Source organism: Melospiza melodia, chromosome 26, assembly GCF_035770615.1.
Source record: "Melospiza melodia melodia isolate bMelMel2 chromosome 26, bMelMel2.pri, whole genome shotgun sequence".
In the NCBI taxonomy this organism is placed as follows: Eukaryota; Metazoa; Chordata; class Aves; order Passeriformes; family Passerellidae; genus Melospiza; species Melospiza melodia.
This window is the reverse complement of record NC_086219.1, coordinates 4043351-4058412: the sequence shown is the minus strand read 5'-3', so window position 1 is coordinate 4058412 and position 15062 is coordinate 4043351. Positions and strand designations below refer to the sequence as shown.

The following is a 15062-nucleotide window of genomic DNA, read 5'->3' as shown; positions in this document are numbered from 1 at the left end:
GGGACTTCCATTTCCTTACCCTTAACTATTCAGGTATCCTGACAGTGTTTCAACTTCATAAAAATCAGCTCAGCATCTTTGCACTACTGGTCCTTTATGGGCATGACCTCATTTTAGAAAGCATTGGAGAAGGCAAATATTAGAAGTTCACCTTGCCATGCCAATTTTCAACAAAACAGATGCTCATTAACCCACGCTAACTGTTCCTTACTGAACTTCTCTATTCCCTTGGTCTCTGCTCAGCAAGCAGCAGAAATGGTTTGCTGCCAGAACCACTAGTGGCTCAGTAAGCATTCCAGCTTTCCCACTCAGCATTCCAAGCAGAGGAATCAGCCACAGAGGGTTTTTTCCTTTCCTCTAAATAACACACTCATATGAAAGTTTGCACATGGCAAGCTCTGCACATATTTTGGGAGGATAGGAAACATCTGGCAAGCAGAGGCTGGAGCTGATGGAAATCGCTCTAATTGGTTCCACAGAAGACAAACTACAAAAGAGGCCACGAGGTGAGGACATTCCTGAAGTTAACACATTCATCACAGCAAGGGAAAGCTGCAAAGTAAACTTGAACTGCCTGCTGTGACAACTCCAGAAGCTTTTTGCTGAGCCCAATGCAAATAACTGCTCTACCTTCCTAACAATGAATTATGGCAGTAAGAGCCTAAGAACAGAAAGAAGGAGTCTCTCCATTGCTAGTAGCAATATAGGAGTAGATATTCTGGACCAAAAAAACCAAAATTATCTATCTTATTCTGTGTTTTGCCTAAGGGAGGTCGGTCCCAACACCAACTTCTTTTAAAAAGGGTAGATTAAAAAAAAAAACCCTACAGATAATAGCTTTCCTTAGAGAGAGCTAACCTGGTTATCAAATTTCTTTTGTGCAATTCCCCATCACTTTCAGCCAACAAGGCCAACATTCACTGCACCCTCAGTGATCCCCCTGGCTCCAGTGCCTCCCTCTGATGTGAAAAATCACCACCACTGCTTACACCAGAGCCTCTTAAAGATCCACCCCCACTTCATAACCTTGGCCAATATCTGAGCCAGTAGTTTTATAACTAGGAAAAATTAATCCTTCAGCAAGGAGAATAAACAGGCGACCACAGGAGGGGACTGCTGGTGATAAGGATCAATCAAAAGTGGAGATTTCTATCCTAAAGAAATTCTCTCATGTGGGGTTTAGAGAAGAACCTCTCCCAACTGCAGGCAAGATACAAGTGGGATATTTGGCTCAGCAAGCTGCCTCCTGTCCTCAAGGGCTTACCTGCTCTGAAGGAAATTTCTCCAAGAATTAGATACCCAGTACTGCAAGAGCCTAGCCAAATAAAAGTAAGAATTGCTAGGCACAGGTGGTGTTTCTGAGACTGGAGAAATCCTTTGGAAAGGACTGTGGGCAGACTCCTATCAATACTAAGCTGTGTCCCCTCTGACACAACTCCCGGGATTTAGTGGGGGTCCTCAGAAGGCTGGCAATGCCCTGGACCCCATCTGAGCCAAGCTTGCAGCAGCCCTGAAGAATCCACATGGCACCATCTTTCTCACTCAGGTAAACACAGCTGAAGCACAACTGCATTTTTCCAGTTTCCATAGAAAAGCAGCACTGAAAGTGACACTTTGGCTCAGCTTTTCTCTCATTTCTGTTCTGTAGTCTAGTTTCTTCAGACACAGCAGCCAGATCTAACATACTTAAGAGGAGTAGCCTCTTCTGAATCCTATCCAACCTGAAATACTGGATTTGTTGGCCAGAGGCCCAGGTGAGGCTGTAACTGTGACACTACATGCAATACCTTCACTTAACCTTTTCCCTCCCAAATTTCCAGCATGTATTTCAGCTATTTTGACAATCCTAGCAACAAAGATCACTTCATATACAGCTTTTTATTTCACTTTCCATTTGAGCATGCCTAATGCAGCGCTCTGCAGCCACTGCCTCAGTGCAGTCCCTTCCAAGCTGTGAGTCAGAGGCTGTCTTGCAGGGCTCAGCCTCCCCAGAGGCCCCAGGGCCAGAGGCTGCAGTGCCAGGAGGCTGCAGGCTGTGCTGGGGAGGGGCTCAGCAGCACCCTCACCTTTGGCCAGCTGCTCGCCCTGTCCCACCCTTCCTGAGTCAGCCTCAAGAACAGCCAAGGGAACAACGTCCTTTTCTTACTGTTTGTCCAAATAGGAGCCTGTAGGACTAGGCACAAAGAGGTTTATTGAACAGATTTATTTTCAGAGAATCCTGCAATGTCATTGCAAGGTGTCTATAAACATTTATTCGGCCATGCCACAGCTAGCTGACTGAAAAAAATCCAAAAAAGCTAAACTAAATCAAGTAAATTTCCAGGACACATCAGCAGTTGTGAGACCCATTGTTTTAAACACAGCAGCTGTTGGGGAGTTTCTCTCTTTAGCTTCTTCTTGGGGAAAACATTTTCTTCCATATTCAGGAAGAAATTTTATGAAGGTTTCATTTGCCATAAAAAACCCTTACAGTAATACAAGTAATTCCTCATGCTAGCATTTGTAGAAGGTGACTTTTCTGAAGTTAATGATTGTGTTGGTTTGAAATATCATGAAAGCAAACAATGCACATGTATTCTGGGTAGGGTCACATCTGGAGAAAAACAGAATTTGGGCAAGCTGGACAAAGGTGCTCCTAAAGCTTTCTCTTTTCTTGTGCTTAGTGCACACTGGATTGTAAGACAATTTACAGTGGGAGAGACCTTAGGAGGTCTCTGTTCCAAAATCCTCCTCCAGGCAGGATCCCCAGCCATTAGATCAGGCCAAGTTGCTCAGGGCTTGATTCAGTCTGATCTTGAAACCGTCCATGGGCACAACCCCTCTGAGCTACCTGTCCCACTGCTTCTCTGTGAGAAAGTCCCCCCTTACACATACCCACACAAATGTGTCTCTTCAAGAACAGAAATTCTTCTGGCAATTTCCTCCCTTAGTTTCCTAGCTGTCATATAAACATGCATCCAGCTCTCATCTCACTCCTCCTTGCCCCCTCATTCCTTTTGCTCACCCTTGACTTCTCACTTTCACCACAGCATCCCCCACACCTTCGTTTTGCTTAGAAATGGGATTTCTTGCTCTTGTCCTCTCATCGGTTTGCTCATTAAATCTTCTCAGCAATAAGAATGCAGGTGCATGCAAAGAAAGATCCCATGCCACCTTTTCTAATTGAGTTCCTCAGTGCAAGATGAAGGATGGCCAGAACTTTTCCACTCTGCAGGTAACTCCATCTACTGGAATCTCTCCTTCCTCATTCCAAAGGATTTCCCATGGTGTCACAAAAATCCCTCATGAGCAGACATGAAGAATAATAATTGCCTTTCCTTGAGCTCCTGCCTGAGCTCCAGCCACAATTTCCACTGTGAGACAAAACTATCCCAGCTCCTGGGCCATGTGCTAACTTCTGCAGGACTTCAGGCAGATGTGATCCAGCTGTGTAAACCATCCCTGAAGGAATTCCAGGTGAATAGTAGCATGAGGAAAATCCTGACAGATTGCTTCCCCACCCAAGGGGAAAAGGATTTCAACAGCAACAAAAAAGATTACAGACTGGGATATCCCAGCTACCTTAAATCTGACTTGAGCAGTCAAGTCTTACTTTGGGTGACTCAGGGTTACTCAGCTATCAGGACAAATTATCAAATCAACCCTTTCACTCTGACACCAAGAAATAATGATGCTCGTGACACTTCTTCCTGCTCACTTGCTTGCCAAACAACCTTGTTGATACCATATTTTATATAACTTTTAAGGCATAGAATACTCATAAGCATCTCTATTTTGTAGCAGAGGAAGGACTCTGTCTCTTTGAGCAGAGTGAAAAAAATCATGAACTGACCATAACCCCATTCATTCCCTGCCTCCTTGCACCACTGGGGTGGTGGTACAACTGAGAAGGAGAGAGGAGTGGCAGGAAGGTGTTTTTATGGTTTTATTTCACTTCTCATTATCCTGCTCTTCATTTTGTTGGTAATAAATCAATATCTCTAATTCCTGCCTGTTTTGCCTGGAACTGTACTTAGTGAATGATGTGTCCTGGTCCTTATCTCAACTCAACATGAATCCTTCCTTACCTTTTCTCTCTGCTGTCCAGGTGTGGAGGGCAGTGGTAGGGAGGCTTTGGTGGCCTGGCCTCAGCCAGGACCAATCCCCCACACTCAGTTACTCAGCAAACAACAGGTAAGGAAGGCACTATCCTGGCACAACAGCCAATACTTTTCTTCTCAAGCACACTACAGTGGGGTTCCTTAGTCAAAAACCTGTTTATCCCTCCCTGGCAATGTGTTCAATACTCCACTGTAAATTTTATTTTACACCAAGCATGACTTGTTTTATATAACACCTAACACATTATTCAACTCCATCCCTACATTCTGCTTCCAACAGAAGCCATCAGTAAACATGAATGAAAAACATGAGGAAGAAAAAAATGGGGCAGAGGAACCTTCCATTTCTGTCCATTGTCTGTTGGGGATCAGCTCCAGGGACCTGTCACAAATGATAAGCTGATGGCTGACTTCCTGCTCCAAGCCTTCCTCCTCATCCTCCTCTCTTGGACACCAAGACATGCTGGAGCAGCCCCTCAGCCACCACGAGCTCACCCAGCCCCAAAGGGGCACCTTTGCTGGTGACTCCACTGAAACACACACTGCTTAAACCAGACTGTTTGTTTTAGAGTAGCCCATAGGCAACTGATTCTACAAACTGAACCAAGAATCACCTTAAATCATGAAGCATATCCTCCACTAACTCCTAGAAAAATGCCCAGAAAGAAAACTGAAAAGCCTGAAAACTGACTTGCTGACAGCAGAAGGAGCAGCATCCTAACCCACTGTACTCAGAATAATGAGATGGCTGCTCCCACTGACACAAGCAGACTTTTACACTTGAAGGAGTTGAACTAAAAAAGTAAACAAATTAACTTTCTTTCCTCCCAGCCAGTAACACAGTGATCACAAACAAGCAGTGGCTGTTGCCATTTCTCAGAGAAATTTCTGCAGGAGCAAAATTGTGTAAGTACATCAAAACCATCAATGTACATAAACTCAATGGAAATGTAATATTTTTAAGTTAATATATTGACTACCTGGACTTCTCTACAGTGCAGGGAAGGTAATCCCTATGGCCTCTGCTTGCTTTAGGAACCACAGGAGCTTTGGTGCAGGTAATGTAAACTACTCCATGGAAAAGCAGTGTGAGCCAGGCCTGTGCAATGCTGAAGGAAGAACTGGCAGTTCAGTGAGTCAGCCCAACAGCCCTCCACAACCAGGGCTCAAACTGGGGCAGCTGCCAAAAAAGTAGGAGGACACAGTGGCTCTGATCTCTGCACAGGGACAATGCAGAGAGAAAGGTAACTACAGTGACCAAAGGAACAGGAGTTCATGAGGGAGCTCAGATTTCCATCAGGAACAGAGAAAGGTACAGGAGATTTAGAGGGATTACAAGTTAACAAAACTCACAAAGGCAACGAACAAGTTGAATATGCAGCTCTCGCCGTGTGTAATTTGCCAAAGCCAAGAACTGTAGGAGCAGGGTTCCTGCAGAAACTAGCAGCCAACTGGGTTAGAGCAGATAAAACACTTTGTACACTATGAGCAAGAAAGTCACAGATCCTGCTGCCAGCAGAAGCTGTGGAGGTGACTGCACTCAGCAGGTTCAAAATGGGACCAAAACCATGGAAAAACTGATCTGTACCCAGCAAATACAGGACCAGACAGGGCCCCTGGGAGAGTGCAGGAGGACTGGAGCACAAAAGCTTCCAGGTTTGTAAGCTTTGCTCAAAGCAGCCTTTGCTACAGCTCCCACAGGAGTTCAGTCACTGGCCTGGATGGGCTGTGGGTCTGACCCATTAGGGCATTTCTCATGTTACATTTATTCCCCTACACAAATCTCTTGGCTTTTATTGGATCCAAAGCCAAGCAGAAGACTGAAATTCAGAACTTCAATTAGTGCACTGTTTTGGTATTCACACACACCCAGAAGATCCTGAATGGATGTTACTTTCATTACACATATTTCTGGATTATCTTTTTTTTCCATTGAAATGTGGGCTGTCTTTTGGGAGTCAGCCAGCTGCCTTGAGGAGACAATGCTGCTGAGCTGCTGTCAGCTGCTGCACTGGAACACAATACCATCTGACAGACAAGAAAAACAATTCTTAACTTACTTACCATGAACGTGCCAGAGGTTAGTACCAGTGTTAGTTGTGTGTTGGACAATAAAGTGCTCTCTTATACAGCAATCAGCTTGGGAAAAGCTAAAAAAAAAAAAATATAATTGCACTACTGTGCAGCCATCCTTCTGCATGTGAGCATTTCTATATAGGAAGCTTAATTTCAAAGTTATAAAAAGAGTATTTAAGAGAAATCAACCCATCAGCAAAAAATCTAAGTAAAGCTCAAAATTCTCCATTGATACACAGACAGCAGCTTTCCCTGCTAGAGAGTGGAAATATAAAGTAACTTGGAGAATAGACTTGTATTACCAGAAATCATTTAATAGCAAAAACTTCATGGAGGCTTTACTTTGAAGCTATTGCTTCTCACAAGACCAGAAAACCTGGGAGATCACCCCAGAATTAGAAAGTGCCTGCGTGACACAGCTGAGATTGAGCTACATACCTTTCCTTCCTCAAAAGACTATTTTGATAGCAGACTTTGTTCAGCTTATTTACAGGTTTGCAGGTCACTTTTTAACTTGTCCAAGCATATGCCAGGCATGTGTGCAGCAGCCAGATAACTTATAATTTAAGTAATTTCTGAAAACAACATGCAGAAACAAACATTTAATACAGATGATTATCACTTATACTTTGATTTTGGCTTCATACTGCTATCTTTGCATCACTGTATTTAATTACACTCCACATTTCCTTCATGAGTCATCGTTGCATAACAAACCTGATAGCCACTTTATGGGTGTGTTGCAGGTTTGCACAATTAACTGAGTCTATTGGACTGGAAATGACGATTTGTATTAACTGAAAAGATCATGTGGCTGCACAGTTTGTGGGTGTTGGTTTATTAGAATGGAAAGTGCCAATTAGAGAAGGAGAAAACAAAGACAAACTAATGATGTTTTAAAGAGAAGTACCTACGACTTCCTGGAAATGCTCAAGTTTATCTGGGATAGGATTCCCAGGTGCTATATTACAAATAAAATTATTCTTCCTCTGTTCATAAGCACGTAGGAATCACAAAGGAGGAAGCACAGACAATGGAGGGAGAACAAACCACAGAAAAACCCAGGAACAGGACAGGAGTTTCCATGCCAAGGCCAGCACCACTGTCACTCCCACCTTGCAGCCCCTGCCCATAAAATCTGCTCAATTTGATCACACAAGATGCTGCTCTGCCCTGAACCCATGAAGAAATCCAGCAGATCACAGGAGAAGAGGATTCCATCAAAAAATCCCAGCTCCCCAACCTGCAGTGAGCCCACAGAGGATGGAAGGGAGTGCAGGCTCAAGAGAACAGAAATTTCTACACTTGTGGATGCAGGGCTTTGGCCGTGCAGACCCTGCAGCACTGCTCTCCCTGCACAGCTATTTCCAGCCATGCAACAGGAATATTTTTCTCCTCTCTATATTTTAAGCTCAACAACAAATTCAGTTCAATCATACTTTATTCTTCATACCTACTTTCAACATCTCAATCTCATTACCACAAACTCTTACTAAAAATATAAACACCACATGCCTCCAAACTGACTAAAGATGATATATTCAACTAAGGTATTCACACCATTTTGATTAACAATTAAAAGGCTATAAAACAGCACAAACACCATATAATTTAAGTAGTTAGAGATGTGCTAAAAGCTCAAGTTATTTAGTGGCTCAAAATTCCCATTAATTATTTTGCAATGTACTTATACCCAAGAAATTTCATAAATTAATTATACCTCATAAATTTATTAAATTTTAACACAGAAGTGACTTCAGTATTTGGGAAAAAAAAATCCCACAATTGATATAGTTCAATGTGGTAATTAAAGGAGGAAAAAGTATTTTTAGGAGGAGTTTTTGGGAGGGGCTGAGGGTAGGAGTGGAGAAACATACAGAATCAGATTGTGCACTTAATTTGTATTTTTATAATTGAGAGACAACATTTTAAATACTTCTAAATAAATATTTAAAATAGCTATCATCTATTTAATTCTAAGAACCAAAATTCAGATATGTTGATCAACCTCTTTCCCCAGCAAAATCATCAGGTTCTGTAGAGATTCACTTCTCAGAAAATTTGTGTTTTATCAGTAGGCACAAATCCACTCAGGTGAGTAGAGCATTAAGCTCTGGAATTAAAGATGCCAGTCATAAATATACATTAAAACACATGTCAGATTTTGACATGCCAAAAAAAGCCCAGAAGCAAGTTCACCAGCACTGTCTCAGTTTGTTGGGGTGTCTGTGGTACAGGACGAGCAGTGCAAATACAAACACACATCTCAAAATACAAATGCTTGGCAGACAGTTGTGTCCCCTTCCACATGCCCCACATAGGCAGAATCTTAAATATGAGTAAAATTAACTTTCTACTACTTGGGAATCAAGTTACCAAACTATTAATTTCTACAATGATACACTTAGAACTGTTTCCAAATACTGCTTCTATATATATACAGCTTTGCCACTGAAATTACTGGTTCAGAATGAGAACCAGATGAGCTCTACTCCCACTGTCCTTCCTGCTCAGTCTGCTCTTCCCTCCCTGACTCACCAAAGCACTCACTATTCCACCTCCAAATCTTGCAAAATCTGTGCAATCTCCTTACCCTGCTTTCAGAGATCTCAAAAATACCCTTGTGATACACAAGGCATCTCAAGCTTCCCTAGGTGATGTTTATTTTAACAGGCTGCTATATTCTAGAAGGCTCTCACTTTTGCCTACTCTTTCTTCTGTACAATCACAAGGATGGATATTGATTATATTTTTGGGGAATCCATTCAGTGCAGCTACAGCTGAGGTAGAGTTCTGGGTGGCCCAGAGCACCAAAAAGAGGTTTTGAACTGCTGACCCTTAGCACAACACAGGGCCTGGGGACTGTGGCCCAGCCAGGGGAGGGACACACAGACAGCAGCACAACCCCTGGACTTTTGCATGCTCAGACTGCAAGGATATAAAAGCCCCTTTGTTTGGGGTCCCTTCTCAGAGGCACCATCTCAAGCTGTTATTTTGTTATTTAGTTATTTTGCCAAGATTAAATGATTTCATGGATCAGGATGTCTGACTCTGTGATGGGAAACCTGGTGTGGCTGTGGCCATGTGGGTGTGCAGCTGCACAGGGGCCTCAGTCCCTGCTCAGGTGTGACTGCCAGACAGGGACATTTCCTTAACATACCCTATAAAGAAACTATTTTATCCAAAGAATGGGCTATAACATTTTATCTTTAATAGCTAAAAATGATAAAACAAGGCACAGAAAAACAAAGAGCTGACTCCTGCCATTACTGCCAGTCTCAGTGAAGCTTACTGTCCAATTATAACTGTGAAAGACTGATGACTTCTAGGCTTGCCAATACAAATACACAACAGTTACAGAATCTAGCAATATTTAGGAATTTTTCAAGAGTTCCTGCTTGGTCCTGAAAACAAGACTCTAGTTGTTTTGAAGGAGAGACACCTCTACCTGCAAAATACTGTGAATGCATCCAAGAGTTGTCAGGCTTTGCCACACAGACAATGTCTGTCTATGCACTGAGTGCAGTGAGATGACCATGACAAAAAAAAAAACACGCTGAAAAAGAAATAGTGTAGTAGACAAAGGTAACAGAATACAATATGTTCTTGTGAAGGCTGAAAAGGAACTTCAGTGGTGCTGCAGACCCTAACACTGCACATAGATGGATTCCTGGAACTTCCCCCAAACTGTCATTATACACAACACTACAGTCGTGTGAAATACCGTGCCTAAAGGGCACAAAAACACAACTGAGCCGTCAGCTGACAACAACTCCTCTGGCTCTGCAAGGAGATGGGATGCACCAGAGCAGCTAAACTGGGATTTGAGTCAGCTCCTCTGTTGATATGCCCGGTGTACTGTTCCAGGGGAACATCTCTGGACACTGCCCTAAAAGCACACAATCTTAGTGGATTAAGTGAGCTCTGGGTATTTCACCAGACTGAAGCTCAGCTTCCTGATGACCAGTTTACATGCAGGGTTTACATGCCCGAGAGCAGAATGAACTCAGTTTGGGAGGACTGTGTAACAATGTCTCTACAGCAAGAGGAAGGAGGCAACACTTCTTGTGAGTTGTTCAAGTATTACAGAATGGATGGCAAAAAACAGATGTGGCTGTGGCCATTTCTGGGAAACACAAGTGTGAACAACCAGCTATTTTTAATTTATCGAGTTCCATTCCAGTCTAAGCTGCTACAGACTGTGTCAATATTTGTGTCCTTTTTTGATCTCTTCCCTCACTCAGCTTATGCTTATGTGCTGAAAAAGTCTGAGCACATGATTACCCCATTCAGGCAACGTGCCTTTGAAATGGCTTTTTAATCTAGACTCTCCACTCCCTGACAGACTGAATTTTGCAGTATGTCTGTATTCCCTGTCTAGACACTTGAATATGCTAACCTCTAATTTAGCCCTCCTTTACTGACCCATGAGTTTCCTCCCTTCTGTGGGTCTTCTGGCTAAACTGGAAATGCAAGACACTCATTCTGCCCTACACCTGGCTGGTGCAACTGCATTCATACAAATCTGACCAGTGAAGTATGCACATGTTTCTCATTCACAGCAACAAGGAATCCTTACTCTGAAAAAGCTTTGTTGCACTCTCCTAAAGCTGTTCCCTTCTTCCTGGTCTCTAGACTCAAAGAACAGCACAGCCCTATCCTGAAAGGATTCAGGATACAACTCCACAGACAAGGGCCTGAGCTGAATCTTGTAAGCAGAAATAAATCATTGTATACCCAGTTACATAAACAGAAAATATGGAAAAGTCTGACTGAAATATAAAAGGGAATGAAAAATACAGATACATTCCAACAGCAGCTGTGCTGCCCCAAATCTCAAGGTCCACCTAATCCAGTATTGTCCTAGCATGGGTTAAAAAAAGGAAACAAATGTTTAGGGCAGTGGGCAACCTCCCCTCCCAGTTCCCAGCAGTCTGATACAAGGCACTTTCCCTAGAGTCTTAATGGATTGTTCTTTCATCAGGCTTTCTGTGACTAGTTTTTGAAGCAAGTAAAACTTCTGGTATTTGCAGCATTGAGACAGAGATGTAATCAAGGTACACAGACAAGAACTCACAAAAGCCATGCTGTATTTCCACTTTTAGATAGTATGTTTGCATCACAAACCACTTCCACATGCCTGAAGCATAAAAGATTTGCTATCTGTGTCAGCTTCTGCAGATGGCTTAAGAGACAAATTAGCATTATCCAATTGCTTTAAAGTCTTGTATAGGTACAATTCAAACAAAGGCTGAGTAATGGCCCCTGTTCAAAGCTGAATTTCAGCATCAGGTCTGTACAGTTGCACCGTAGTTTCCCCTTGTTATGTGAGAGTCTGCACTGCTGATCTGTGAATGCCTTACACTCATTGTCTCTGCCCCTTCCCTCCATTCCTCTCTCCCACAGGACACCATCCAGCAGGCCCTGTGCAGTAGGAATAGAAGTACAGAGGTTAACTGCTTGTAATTTGGGAGATGTTCTCCCACTCGTGCACCAGCACATCATTCACAGCCACTGCAGCAGCCTCTGACTTCCTGCCAGTTCAGTGAGGCTGCAGCAATTCTCATGTGTCCCACAGGTATTGTTTCCCCCCCTCCCTGGAATAAACATTCTTAAGTTGCTTTCCCTCACTTCAGGGTGGTACACGTTCAAAACAGGTAACTAAGAACTTTCTTATCTCCATCGTTTGTTTACATTTTCATGTCAGAGAGTACCACCAGAGTCCTTAACCTCAACGTGCATATGCAGATCCACTCAGGCAGATTAGCACAGAACAGAACAGGAGATAAGTACCTGAATAAGATAAAATGCAGCTACCTAAGGATTGCATAGTTTAACTCCTGCTGTGCACATCCTGCTTCTGCTTGAGGCAAAGGCTGTGATTTTCAACAAAGAGGTAAGAGCCACATGATAACTCATTTCTTTTGGAAGTCAGCATCCAAGCCAAGGCCATTGTCTTGAATTTTAATCTGTTGAATAATGACAGATTCAGGACTTCTCATGATGGAAAGATGGATTCATAAACCAGCTTCTGCACTGCATTTTGCCAGGTTTGCTCATCCCAGGCAATGCCTTACCAAAGGGTTCAGAAAGGCTTCATTTGAAATAACTTGTGACACATGATCTTGGCTCTGCAGAAACACCTCTGGAGGTGCAGCAGAAATGCATCCACAGCACCCTCACTCACATAACTAGTCATGCAAAAACGAACACCACAGCATCCAACTTGCACTCTGTTTGCCTCTCTTCAGGAAAGCTTTTCCTCTCTGATGACTGACCACAATTAGCTTTTCTAGTCATTAACAAGGCCAAAAAGAAAAGTGTCTAAGCTACTCATTCCCTTTCAGGCAACCAGAACAGGAGGCAATGCTTACCAGAGAGCATGGAAAAAAAAACCCCAAGCTTCCTGCTCAGGAGCATCTACCACAAATAAGTATGATTAAGCAATAATACAGCAGCAGCTACTGTAAAAGAAAGTTGCTGTTTATAGAAGGAGGCTTAAAAAAATCAGAACAATCAAAAGAGCTTTATCTAACAGGAGCTTAATCTATATTAAAATACATATATATTATTTTCCACTGTCTTTCAGTATTAAGTTTTTTGTAATTTTTTAGCTTCCTATAAAGATTTTGCCTTTTGCTTCTCCAGCTGCTGCATTACAGGTATGCCTTTCTCCTCTCTGTCACCCTAGGACACTCTCAAAATAAACAGAAGGAGCAACTGAAAATTTTAAGTGTTGAAAACAGGAAACATGAAGGGGACTGAGATCATTGGAAAGGTACAGGCTGCAAAGCAAGCTAGAAACAGGACAACTGATCAAAGGACATTGAGTATCTCTGGGATTCTCTCTGCAAAGAGAATCCTTGATTGAAAGGTAGTATCATGAATGAAAGACCATACCATTTTTTTCCCCACAGAATTCAGACATTTCATTTAATAAATACAGAAAAGTCTGCTCTCCATCTCCAAAGCTGCTACAGGAGAGGTTTAAGGCCTCTCATCATACTGAGCTGTTGTTTTTAGCAGACTTGTTATTAGTATTGATGACCCATGGTGTTGAAGACTGCTCAGGAATTAGTCCTCAGGGCACTTAGCAAATTACAAAATGTGGTTTACACATGCCTACAGAACTATGAGGTGGTTGCAAAGAAGGGAGAGAAATGGGAATGTAACTGTTGCTGCAGAATTCAATTTCCTCTGTCCTCAAGTCAGCACAGAAACTGCTGCAAGTGAGACCATTACTAAATGTTTTTATTCAGTAGAACAATCAGAAATTTAAGGCATGGAGTTTTAGTGAACAAAGGCCACAGGTAAACTTATTTAACAGTAAGAGACAAAAATTCCATACAATTACATGGACATGAACTAACTCCAAAATTATCTAACAAAATAAAAGAAGGTCTGCTGATAGAAGTACAGAACCACAGGATAACACTTGTAGGGAATACCAGAAAGATCTTTTCCTGGATTAAAGATTCTCAGGTACCAACAAGTAAAGAAGCCAAACATCTGTTATTCCTCATGTGCCACCACAGAGGCACTACAAGAGTTTGTCCTACTCAAGTCATGTCAACATTCTGTGAAAAACATTTCAAAGACAAGTTTGTCCTTTGTATCCATTCATTACAACATTTAGGGCTGTTTGCATATCAGTCAGTACGTACATCAACACAGCAGAATTTATAAAATAAAAAGAGGGGGAAAAAAGGAAAATAAAAAGAAATTACTTTCTCCTCATGCAACCAGGACAATTTAAACTTGAGATAACTCATGTTGCAGGGCCAGCTTATCCACAGAAGTAATTAGTCACGGTCCTCAAGTCCAGAACAATAGAAGTACAGCAAATACTTGGAAGCAGCCTCTGAGCACGTACAGTCCAGAACACAAACATCCTGCAGGCTCTGCTAAGTGCACCCCAATTCATCAAAATCACAAACCCACACTCTCTCCCCTCCTGCCTTTCCATGGCTTCTATTTCCCCCTATATTCTTTTCACTTTCTCTGACCTGCATAACATGTCCAGTCAAATTTAGAGGAGCTCTTCATCATTTTCCACACTAGAAATCTCTCCTAGGTTATAACCTGGCCCTTTTCCCTCACGGCCCCTGTATTTTTACAGCAGTACAACAGTTCTTATGACAAAAATACATAAGTAGGAGATCTTATTGTCCCTAAGAACAATGGGGATTTTCACCAGAGGTCAAAAGAAACCCCAAAGAAAAAAGAGAAGTCAACGGCATGATGCATCACATCACACACTGAAATCAAGAATTCTTCTTAAAATATCAGCAACTATTCCAGTTCAAAGAGTATAGATAGAAGACACATTTCGTTGATCCTATTGTCAGCACCTCTCAATGCTGTGAGTTCCAAGAGTCCCACACTGATCTTTCTTTCTCCAGCAAAGAAATTATTGCAGTGTAGAGCAAAACTGATCAAAAGCCTGGTTCTTATTGTTTATGCTGTAATGCACAGCATCACTTGTAAATGCTCTCAAGTCCTTAAATAGCAGCTTTCACTATGAATCCTCCTTTTCTGACACTGTAGTTTATTTACCACCACGAATCTATGCCAAATCTGTGAGAGCCCACCCCATTTTTTCTCAAGATACCAAATAAATCATTACACATGAAGACAGATTTATTTCAACACCAACATGCCTACTTCAAGAAAACTGACATTCACAAGACCAATTCCTACAACAGTGAAAAGGTTTGGCGTTTTCTCTCCTTCCGGTAATAGTAAAGGACAGGGATTCCCCGTGACTGCAAAACACTCGGTCACCAACACGCGTGGGCATAGGCTGGCCCCACCTCGGACCCGTTTACGAGCGAAAATCATGAGGCACCGACGGGGAAAACACGGCGGGGGAGGGGGAGAGAGAGA

General features: G+C 42.4%; 1 protein-coding gene across 3 annotated transcripts in view; it reads right to left on the bottom strand.

Annotated features, from left to right (window-relative positions):
• SLC45A1 (solute carrier family 45 member 1) overlaps positions 1-15062 on the bottom strand; it is an 85198-nt gene that overhangs the window by 47599 nt on the left and 22537 nt on the right. Inside the window, exon 1 of one of the 3 annotated variants that reach the window (XM_063177136.1) lies at positions 6165-6209. The exons of the other annotated variants lie outside the window; for them this stretch is intronic. The gene's annotated coding sequence lies outside the window, so the exon portion shown is untranslated. Of the gene's footprint in view, positions 1-6164; positions 6210-15062 lie in introns of those variants that run through there. 3 annotated transcript variants of the gene reach the window in all.